This window comes from Oryctolagus cuniculus, chromosome 11 (genome assembly GCF_051225735.1).
Source record: "Oryctolagus cuniculus isolate XC-2025 breed Fujian yellow rabbit chromosome 11, ASM5122573v1, whole genome shotgun sequence".
NCBI lineage: Eukaryota > Metazoa > Chordata > Mammalia > Lagomorpha > Leporidae > Oryctolagus > Oryctolagus cuniculus.
In genome coordinates, this window is record NC_142877.1 from 91,962,244 (window position 1) to 91,973,228 (window position 10,985).

The 10,985-nt window shown below is 42.0% G+C and overlaps 1 protein-coding gene across 3 annotated transcripts in view; it reads right to left on the reverse strand.

Moving 5' to 3' along the window:
- The window catches only part of LOC149123561 (uncharacterized), a 242,156-nt gene that overhangs the window by 175,305 nt on the left and 55,866 nt on the right, over positions 1-10,985 (reverse strand). Inside the window, exon 3 of one of the 3 annotated variants that reach the window (XR_016216239.1) lies at positions 3,054-3,415. The exons of the other annotated variants lie outside the window; for them this stretch is intronic. The gene's annotated coding sequence lies outside the window, so the exon portion shown is untranslated. Of the gene's footprint in view, positions 1-3,053; positions 3,416-10,985 lie in introns of those variants that run through there. 3 annotated transcript variants of the gene reach the window in all.

Genomic DNA, 10,985 nt, shown 5'->3' on the forward strand with positions numbered 1-10,985 from the left:
AAGTGAAGTCATCTACATTCCTTAAAGGAAAAGGAAATCTTGGGTTGAGTGTTGTTTTTTGATTCTTTGAATCTCTGAGTTCAGCCCAGAGGATGCACAATTTAGAAGCAATATAATTGAATTTGCTTTCACCAGCCTGCCTGGGCTTGGTGTCTGTCACTCATCAAAGCCAATGTCTTTGAGAAGGACTGTGGGAAGCACATCTTAATGTCACTGAGCAGAGAACATATTAACTGTGAATTGACACAGGAAAATGCTCCAGGATTTGTTCCTGTCTTTGTTAGGTGATGATAAGTTATTATTCACCAGTCCCAGTTTTCCTTCTCGTTTTCACTGGGGTTATGATCTGAACTCCTTGTGCCTCACAAAGTGTTGGATTAGGTCCTAGTGTGTCTGTTTTCAGTAAGAATGATTTTTTTTTATTAAATTACATTATCTTTCAGAGTTTGAATGAATTTTAAACAGATTTTTCCCTTGGGATAATGGTGTTTTAATCATACCAACATTTCCCTTGAGGTATCATTTTGTTTTAGAACTTTAAAAAAGCATTATGATTTTTTAAAAAAAAAACTTACAAGTATTTAGTTCTAAGTCATTTGTATTTCTTCAAATTATCTTCCATTCCTTGTTAACATGCATGTAAACATTCATAAATAATGTTAAGTGTATATATATTATTTTTAGTTTTTTCAATTAAATAGATTTTTTGTAATATAGTTAACCAGATGAACTTGGGTGTCTAAGTTCCCCATCTTTGAAATAGGGAGAATAATGTCTCTCATAATTATTTGGGGTGTTAAATTTCGCTACCACAGATGAAATCACTCAAAAAGTGAGGCGGACATGCTTAAATCAGCATTTAAGGTGATCATATTGATAGAGTCCACAAAATTATAATTTTTAATAGTAAATAATCCCCTCATATTATGAATCAGCTTATTAAGCCAATTCATTGTTGGCATGTAAAAGAGTTGTTAAGCACAATTAGTATCTTTATAAATTGTACCCACACGCCTCTCTGAAAAGGATAAGTCACTGAAATTTGTCATCTCTGATTAACCTGCTGATAAAAACAGGAAGAAACACTTGTATTTAGTCAGTGCGTTAGCATTTGGAAATGTCTTCCATTCACCTATGTCAACTATTATAAGCTTCTTAAGGTTTATAGATATTGTTATCCACAATTATAGACGAGAAAAAAAGTTGTGTTTCACAAAGGTGAAAACTTGCCCATGGTTTAGGTTACATTTAGGGCTTCATACTCCAGTTGCAACACTCTTTTCACCATAGGGTAGACCCTAAACATACCGCTTACCATGAGGAATTCAATTTGGGAGTTCATTATTTGTTTTTGCTTTAAGTTGAGTTTAACAGGCTTTCTAAGATGCCATACTTCTTTTAATGTGCATTTTGTTATTTGCAAACAAAGCTGTATAATTTGCCAGTATGTGAGCCTACTGCATTTTCTATTTTGTAAACTGTCTATTCACGCCCTTTGAACAGACAGGAAGTAGAATCTTTCACCACATCCCGTTTAGCCTGCTCCTTTGCCCTTACAACAAACAAAAATTCTTTTTCATTCCCTGTCATGCTCAGTTGGCTGAAAATCATCCCCTAATGAAACAAGCTTGGTAGAAATGACCTTTTTTTCATAAAGTTAAGGCACGCAACAGAAGTCATGAGAGCCAAGGCAGAGTAACCTTCACCGTACCAGACCCAGCAGATCAGCTACACGCGGGCTCAGCCCCTTAGAAAACAGGAGGCTTCATCTGGCACAGCCCCAGCCAGAGCCCAGTGAGTTAGTCCACCACCACGCGGGCACTGCACCGGCTGCTGCTGCATTTCCCACATGCCCCTCGGGGAGGGACCTCCACTACCGCAGGCTGCACACACTCCCAGAGTCCGTCTAGAGCCCATCTGGCCCTTGAGATAGCAGAGGGGGGTGGCAGGCACTCCCCAGGGCATTCGTTCCATACAATCTGTCTCAGGGAGGGACTTTTCATTGTTTGCTCCCAACCTGCAAACCCTGCCAACTTCAGCATTAAAGCAGCGATGTTTCCCAAAGGAAAAACTGCATCAAGAAAGTCTCTCTCTTTTTAAGCTCTCCTGACCTTATTAAACATTGGCGAGAACAAGAACTGTTGACAATTTTAAATACTTTGAGTACAATAAGCCAAAATTAATTCTCAGAGCTCAGTCTTGGTTGCGAACTTAAATGATTTGGTCATTCCCTTTTGGAAAAGCCAGTGTGAACAACAATGCTTTCAGGAGTTCACCAAGGCCGGGAAAGAAACAAATTGTTTCAGCAATAGAAGCTAGCATTGTGGACCAAGGCATTGCTACTCATCATAAATTTCTGGCATGATAATATCAGCGGTGATAAATTATTTCTTGATTGGTATACACTGATATGTCTCACCTGACTCCTATAGGAAGTTGGAAGGGAAAATAGAATGATTTTTTTTTTTTTTTTTGACAGGCAGAGTCCACAGTGAGAGAGAGCGAGACAGAGAGAAAGATCTTCCTTTTTCCATTGGTTCACCCCCCCAAATGGCTGCCGATCCAGAGCCAGGAGCCAGGAGCCAGGTGCTTCCCCCTGGTGTCCCATGCGGGTGCAGGACCCAAGTACTTGGGCCATCCTCCACTGCACTCCCTGGCCACAGCAGAGAGCTGGACTGGAAGAGGAGCAACCGAGACAGGATCCGGTGCCCCAACCAGGAATAGAACCCGGGGTGCTGGCACCACAGGCGGAGGATTAGCCTAGTGAGCCGTGGCACCAGCCAGAAAAATAGTATGATTTCAATCCATTTTTTAAAATGAAAAAATGGATTCAGGAAATAAAAAAGTGCCTATTGTCACAATCCAGTGGCAGATACAAAACTAGAAACCCATACTTCATCTTCTCCATGGCAAAGGGGGAAATGTTACATACATACACACATGCACACACACACACACACACTTATCCCTACATCTGTAAGACTTCCACCATCATAGGTTATTTTTGTATGTGTAGTTTTCCTCTCGCCTTCATGCTTTATTTTAGACATTCTCATTAGAAACTTTTTCAGTTTTGTCATTTCCCTAGGTCTATTAAAGCAATCATTTCAAAATGCTAATCACACCCAATGGAAAATACTCGTATTAGTTAAGTAAACAAATAAATAGGATTCTAAATTCAAAACACAGTTACAATTGATGAACGTGATGGTGGCGTGAGAAGTTCAGTCAACGCACATGAACCAAAACATGTCCATCATTGCCTATTGAATTAAACACGAGTTATGAAGTTTAAAATGTCAAGTCATTTTCCCCATACATTTTCTTGGTCCTATTCTTCATGTCTTCCCTGCTGTACTTGAAATGTGGTCTTCTGAGTTGTGCATTGCTGCTTTTTCAATCTCTGTATGGAAAACTAAAGAAAACACAAAGCCATCTGAATATTTCCACCTTAGAAATCACAGCAATTTAGTTAAATCCTCTAGCACACAAATTGTGTTCCTTCCTGTTTAAGTTGGATGGCTTTTCACGTGGAGGAACTGAATGCATTCTGCTGAGTTCTTCCCCTTGCCCTCTCCACCATGTGTGGTCAATTAAGTCCCAGCAGTATGGAAACGTTTCCATGTAAATGATTGCACTTCCTGGGAAACAGCAGGGTTTACATCTGGTTTCTAAACATTGCCGGAGCTTGATGGGCACAAGTTCTTCTCAACGGTTGCAACACAGAACGCAGCAAGTTAGACAAAACCCACCTCTAATTTGGCAACACATCACCCTCGTAGGAAGCCGCGCTGTTTTAAGTTCTCAGTGGTTCCTGCTTATCATAGGATTGTCTTTATTTTCTGTAAATGCTTTCATGCAAATGTGCACCTGGATTTTAAAGTGGATGCACCATTCAGAAAAGCCTGTATACAGCTACCTAGAGCTAAACAAAACTGGGACACAAAACAGATGCCTGGAAAACAATCATGAAAAAAATGATGAGAGTCAAGTGGTGAAAAGATCTTTTGCACTCATTTTAATGGAGATTTTGGTGGTGGTGGTAGTGATGGTGTAAAACTTTCCTAATCAATTTTTTTCAAGATTTATTTATTTAACAAGCAGAGTGAAAGAGTGAGGGAGAAAGAGAGAGAAAGAGAGAGAGAGGGAGAGAGAGAGAGAGAATCTCCCATCAGCTGTCTCATTCCCCCAAATGGCCACAACAGCCAGGGATGGTCCAAGCTGGAGCCAAGAGCCTGAAACTCCATCCAGATCTCCCACATGGGTGGCAGGGGCCAAAGTGTGTGGGCCATCTTCTGCTGCCTTCCCAGGCACAGCAGCAGGGAGCTGGATTGGAAGCAGAACAGCCTGAACTGTTGCTCTGAACTGGTATGCCAGTCTCACAAGCTGCAACTTACCCACTGTGCCACATCATCCATCCTTGAAGCACAATGAAGGGGCCGGCTCTGTGGCGCAGTGGGTTAAAGCCCTGGCCTGAAGCGCCAGCATCCAATATCGGTGCCAGTTTTAGTCCCAGCTGTTCCTCTTCCAATCCAGCTCTCTGCTATGGCCTGGGAGAGCAGTAGAAAATGACCCAAGTCCTTGGGCCCCTGCACCCTCGTGGGAGACCCAGAAGAAGCTCCTGGCTCCTGGCTTCGGAACAGTGCAGTTCCAGCCATTGTAGCCATCTGGGGAGTGAACCAGCAGATGGAAGACCTCTCTCTCTGTCCCTACCTCTCTCTGTAACTCTTTAAAATAAATAAATCTTAAACACACACACACAATAAAGTCGTGTAATATTTCATGGTTTTGGAAAGTGTTCCTTAAATCTGAGCATTGAGAACATGTTTTCTTTTGGTGTTTAGACCCCTGTTTAAATGTGCCCAAGATGAACTAATTGTTGTTAGGTTACACATAGAGGAAAAAAGTGTGCAAATGACATTAGAGAAGGATAAAAAATGTTTACAACAAAACTCCATTAATGTGGGTTTTCTGGGGCTGGCATTGTGGCGTGGGTTAACTGCCACCTGAAGTGCCAGCCAGTTCACGTCCTGGCTACTCCACTTCTGATCCAGCTCCCTGCTAATGGGCCTAGGAAAGCATCAGAAGATGGCCCAAGTTCTTGGGTCCCTGCCACCCATGTGGGATACCTGGACGGAGTTCCAGGCTCCTGGCTTCACCCTGGCTCACCCCAGCCATTGCAGCCATTTGGGGAGTGAACCTTCAGATTGAAGATTTTCTGTCTCTCTGTAACTCTGCCTTTCAAATAAATGTAAATCCTGTTTAAGATGTGTTCTACAGGTCTTCAAAGAGGGAGGTGCCTTTCTCTGAAGGGAGGAGAGAACCTCCACTTTGACTATGACCTTGTCTAAACAAGATAAGAGTCGGAGAACTCAAGGGGCTTCCATAGCCTTGGAAACTCATGACTGGTGCATAGGGAGATTACTGATGCCATAAACAGGAGTGTCAATTTGTAAAGTCAACAACAGGAGTCACTGTGCACTTACTCCTCATGTAGGATCTCTGTCAATGTGCTGTACACTGAGGCTTAATGCTATAACGAGTACTCAAACAGTATATTTCACTTTGTGTTTCTATGGGGGTGCAAACTGTTGAAATCTTTACTTAATGTACACTAAACTGATCTTCTGTTAAAAAAAAAAAAAAAAAGAAAAGAAACTATCAATTCCCAACTTGACTCTCACTGGGATTAAACATGACAATAGGTCTGATCTGATTTCATCATCATTTAAAAAAAAATCATCTATTATTTTTCACTTTATGTTTCTGTGTGGGAACAAACTGTTGAAATCCTTACTTAAGGTATACTAAGCTGATCTTCTGTATACTAAGATAATCGAAAATGAATCTTGATGTGAATGGAAGGGGAGAGGGAGTGGGAAAGGGGAGGGTGGTGGGTGGGAGGGACGGTATGGGGGGGAAGCCATTGTAACCCATGAGACGTACTTTGGAAATTTATATTCATTAAATAAAAGACAAAAAAAAAAAAAAAAGATGTGTTCTAGACTTTGTGGCATTTTTTATAATTATTTATAATTTTATTTGTAGCTTTTTAAATATTTATGTATTTATTTATTTCAAAGGTAGAGTGACACAGAGAGAGAGAGAGAGATAGCTTCCATTTTCAGGTTCACACCTCAAATAGCAGCAACAGCCAGGCGGAAGCCAGGCATCAGAAACTCCATCAGAGACTCCCACGTGGGTGACAGGGACCCCAGCACTAGGTCATCAGCTGCTTCATAGATACAGCAGCAGGGAGCCAGAAAGGAAGCAGAGTAGCTCAGACTGCAAGCAGCACTCTGACATGGGATGTGAGTGGCCCAAGCTCTGGCATGACCCCCGGGCCACAACACCCACCCGTACACCCATACATGTAGCTTTTTAGGTTGCATTTTACAGAACAGTGCTGCTCATCACATTTGAGACTTTGTGATTTATTGCTACTGCAATACAACTACCATGTTCGTTGAAAGATTTTATCTTACATATGTAAGCTTTCAAAAACAGGGTTTTTCCCTATTAGATTCACAAAATCCCAATAAGCCTTCATTGAGTTTCAGTTCAAGAAAATCTGTCATATTTAGTTTAAAATTGTAAGATATAAAGGAAACTACAGAAAATATTACCTTGTTATGTAATTCCAAAAAAGTCAAATAACTGCTCAATTACAATTGCATGTGCCCCCCACACGTGGGTTAAAAAACCATCCTTTAAAAAAGGTGACATTTGGACTGTTTTTTTAAAAAAAAAAAAGATTTATTTATTTGAACATCAGAGTTACACAGAGAAGGTGAGGCAGAGATACAGAGAGAGAGAAAGAGAGAGAGAGAGAGGTCTTCCATCCACTGGTTCACTCCCCAGTTGGCCACAACGGTCAGAGCTGCACCAATCCAAAACAAGGAGCTTTCTCTGGGACTTCCCACGCAGGTGCAGGGGCCCAAGGACTTGGCCCATTTTCCACTGCTTTCCCAAGCCCTAGCAGAGAGCTAGATTGGAAGTGGAGCAGCCGGGACTCGAACCAGTGCCCATATGGGATGTGGGCACTGCAGGCGACAGCTTTACCTGCTACACCATAGCACCAGCTCCTGGACTGACTTTTCCAAGCCGTGGTAGAGCCCATTACAGTCTCCATGCTGAAGTACATTGATACACAAAATAAATGCCTCCATACAGCTGATCTGAGAAAGGTTTTTCTGGAATAAGTGCTTGCAAGGAGCTAAGAGAGTCAGGCTCCCTGAAAGGCCCCCTTGCTTGCTGTGGTCCGCAAGCGCTGGCCTTCCACCTACTCCTCCAGCAGGCCCAGGTGCCTCCCACCGGCACTCCCCTCTTTGCTCCATCCACCCTGCTCCTTCTTCAGTTTTATACATCACCATCACCTTGTCCAAAGGTCTTCTCTCACCAACCAACCCAAAGTTTTTCCCGATAGTCTCTCTCACGGTACACGCCATAATATATATATTCAATATCTCATAATACTGAAGATGCTTGGGGCCAGAGCTGTGGCATAACGGATAAAGCCACTGCCTGCAGCGCCGACATCCAATATGGGTGCCGGTTTGTGTCCCAGCTGCTCCTCTTCTGATTCAGCTCTCTGCTATGGCCTGGGAAAGCAGTAGAAGATGGCCCAAGTGCTTGGCCCCCTGCACTCACGTGGGAGACCTGGAAGAAGCTCCTGGCTCCAGATTGGTGCAGCTCTGGCCATTGTGGCCAACTGGGAAGTGAGCCAGCAAATGGAAGACCCCCTCCCTCCCTCCCTCCCTCCTTCTCTGTGTAACTCTGATTTTCAAGTAAATAAATCTTAAAAAAAAAAAAAAAAACTGAAGATGCCAGCAACTGCTAAGCCATTATCTTACATACTACAAAGGGAAAAATTGAAATGTCAATTAAGCTATGACATTTACAATTTTAGGGTGTATCCTGATGTCAAATATTTAAATATTGGAGGGGAACATGCCTTAGAATCAATGAGCACTGTATGTGGGTCTGTGTTCCCCACTTGTCAAAAGAGACACGTATGAAGGGACATGAATATATTGTGATTAAATAATGTGCTGTGAGAAGGTCTGATTTCATTCATGCGTCCATATTCTGTCTACTCAGGAAGTATCCTTCATTCATCAGCGTAAAAGACACAAAATCAAAAGATTTCTCCTGGAACATGAATACCTGTCAGTACTTGCTCATTGTATAGTTCAACTCCTTTCATAAACTTACAGAATCTGATCACTGACATAGATCATAGAACTAACTTCTGGGACCACGTACTGCCTCACTTGTGCAAAGGAAAGAATAAACCAGACAATCTCTACTGTCCCTTTAGCTATAAAAACTGATGGTATGGAAGTTGATGTCTTATAGAGTAGGTATTGTTTCTGTTCCGTATGGTATGCATTTTCTTAAAAAAGAGTGAGGAAGATATTGTTCAGTCAGCCAATAATTAAACCGACACTGGCCTGTGGACCCATTTGTCAGAGATTAAATGCATTATTAATTACTTGTATATGTTTTACCTGGGACATGAATACCCTAACCTACTGTAGCCCCAGGAGAATCCTCCACAGAAGCCAAAAAGAAGTTGCAATGCCTATTGAACTTATAGCATTATTGCTTTTGCAAAGTAAAAATGCTCTTATTGAAAATTCAGCTCCCTAAAAATATCATTTTCCAGCCTTCACTACCATATCGGTACAAAAAAAATATGCATTAATAGGAGTTAAGGAAGTCATAGGAACATTAGATACTGTGTGTTTTGGCATTCTCTGAAATGATATGTTAATTGCCTCATGTCATCTATCTTTCCTTTTATTCTCAATCTATAAACCATGACCCCAGCTGATCCCAGACAGTAACAATGGGCAACATTATGCTAACATGATGAGGACACTATCAACAAAGCTGCCTGGAAAAGAGTCCAGGTGACTGCACTGGTTCAACACACGCCAATTTAGAGAAGTGTTCTTAGATGATAGGAAAGATGCCAAGTACAGCCACTCAAGTGTCATTGCTCTATTGCCGCTTTGCTAGGTGTGAGACAGCATTTTGCCCTGTTAACTCAAAGCAAATAACGTTACAAAGTCATTTCCAGATTTACAGCTCAATCCAGAAGGTTGACGCTGAGAAGTCTCCATAATTGGATCAAATTTTCAATTCAAATGAATAGAGCAACTACGCCTCTCGTGCCTCATAAATCTCCAAATTTAACTCAAAGCCTGTTCCTTTCTTCCAGATGGCTGGTAAGGGGGGAGAACTAGCAAGCAAACCCAAGGAGACAAAGTTCCTCTGCCTTCAGTGGTGTCTGTCTCCCAGTAAGGGTACTGCAGCAGCACTGCTAACCAGAAATACCCAGGTAAACAAGACTGTTACATTTATGAAAGCTTTACTCCTTAGGAATTTCCACTCATAAAGCCATTAAACTAGATTTCTTTTCTTCAAAACTGAAAGACCAGGTAACAGATCCACCACAAAGTCATTTGCCCAGTGATTATCTAGAGTCACCGTTCCACCATTGCCATGTTTATCTTCCCAGAGACGGCGCCTGTCGCTTCACATCAGAGACTTAGCTCGGCTCTCTGGGGACTTGGCTCGGCTCTCTGGGAGGTTGTAGGTACTGAACCCCTCATCGTGCTCACTCAGTTCTTCAAGGGAAAATGTGTCTTAGGAAAGGCTGGAGAAGACAGGAGCAAAGAAAAACATGGCAAGGAACCAGACATCACCAGCAACTTTTCTCTTCAAAACTATTCCTGACAGTATGTGGTAAGTGCACTAGATGGAGGTAGCAGGTAGTGAAGATACGCAAGAGCACAGACTACAAACTCACACCGACTGACTCCTTGTTTTCTAGACTTCCAACAGGGCTTAGGTCTTAAGTGGAGGGGCCTATTGATTCATTTTTTTTTTTTCGGTATTTTATTGCTGTTGGAGTTAATTTACCTTTGCCCCAACATTATATGTTTAAAACCTGAGAAATCAGAGCTTCAAAGGAGGTGGGAACTGAATTTCACTTTGTTTTCTGATGGTAATAAAAACCCATCTTTTGTGACCAAAGACGTAGAAGAAAGGTCATAGCAGCATTGTTCATAGTGGCCACATTGCCCAATAGTAGTAGAAAAAAATAAATCATAAAAAAAGAATGTATAAATATTAAAATAAAATGGTGGGTGTGGAGCAGAGGAGGCTAAGCCACTGAGTGCCTGATATAAATTCCAGAGCCTGGAGGGTGGCATTGAGGTGCAGCAGGTTAAGCCGCCACCTGCAACACAGGCATCGCATACATGCAAATAAGTCCCCAGCTGCTCCTCTTCTGATCCAGCTCCCTGCTACTGGGCCTGGAAAGGGAGTGGAAGATGGCCCAAGCATTTGAGACCCTGCCACCCATGTGGAAAACTCAGACGAAGCTCCTGACTCCTGGCTTCAGCCTGGCCCAGCCCTGGCTGCTGCAGCCATTTGGGGAGTGAATCAGCAGATGGAAGATCTCTCTGTGTGTATGTTTCTCCCTCTCTCTTTGTAACTCTGCCATTCAAATAAGTAAATAGATCTTTAAATATAAAAATTTAAAAATAAATTCCAGAGCCCACAGACCTGAAAACCAAGAGCTCCAAATTCCACAGGCAAAATTAGATGAATGTCCCAGCTCTAAAACCAGTCCTCGTCCTTCCTCCACCTCTTTATGCTCTCAACACATTGGATGCCGCCCACCCTCACCTCCTTTATTCAGGCCAATGATTCAAGTACTTATCTCTTCCAGAAACACACTAACAGATACACCCAGAAATAAGGTTTTGTTGGCTATCTGGGTATTCCTGAGTGCAGTCAAGTTTATGATAAACTAATCATCACAGTATGTAAGTTATATCTTCATTTATTAAACCATGTCAGCACTTTAATATGTTTTGCTTCCCTCCTAAATTACACTTAAATTCTCCTTAAATTGTGTAGCTTAGAATTCAACTTTTCATCTGAATAATCCGACTAGCGCTGAATCTAAC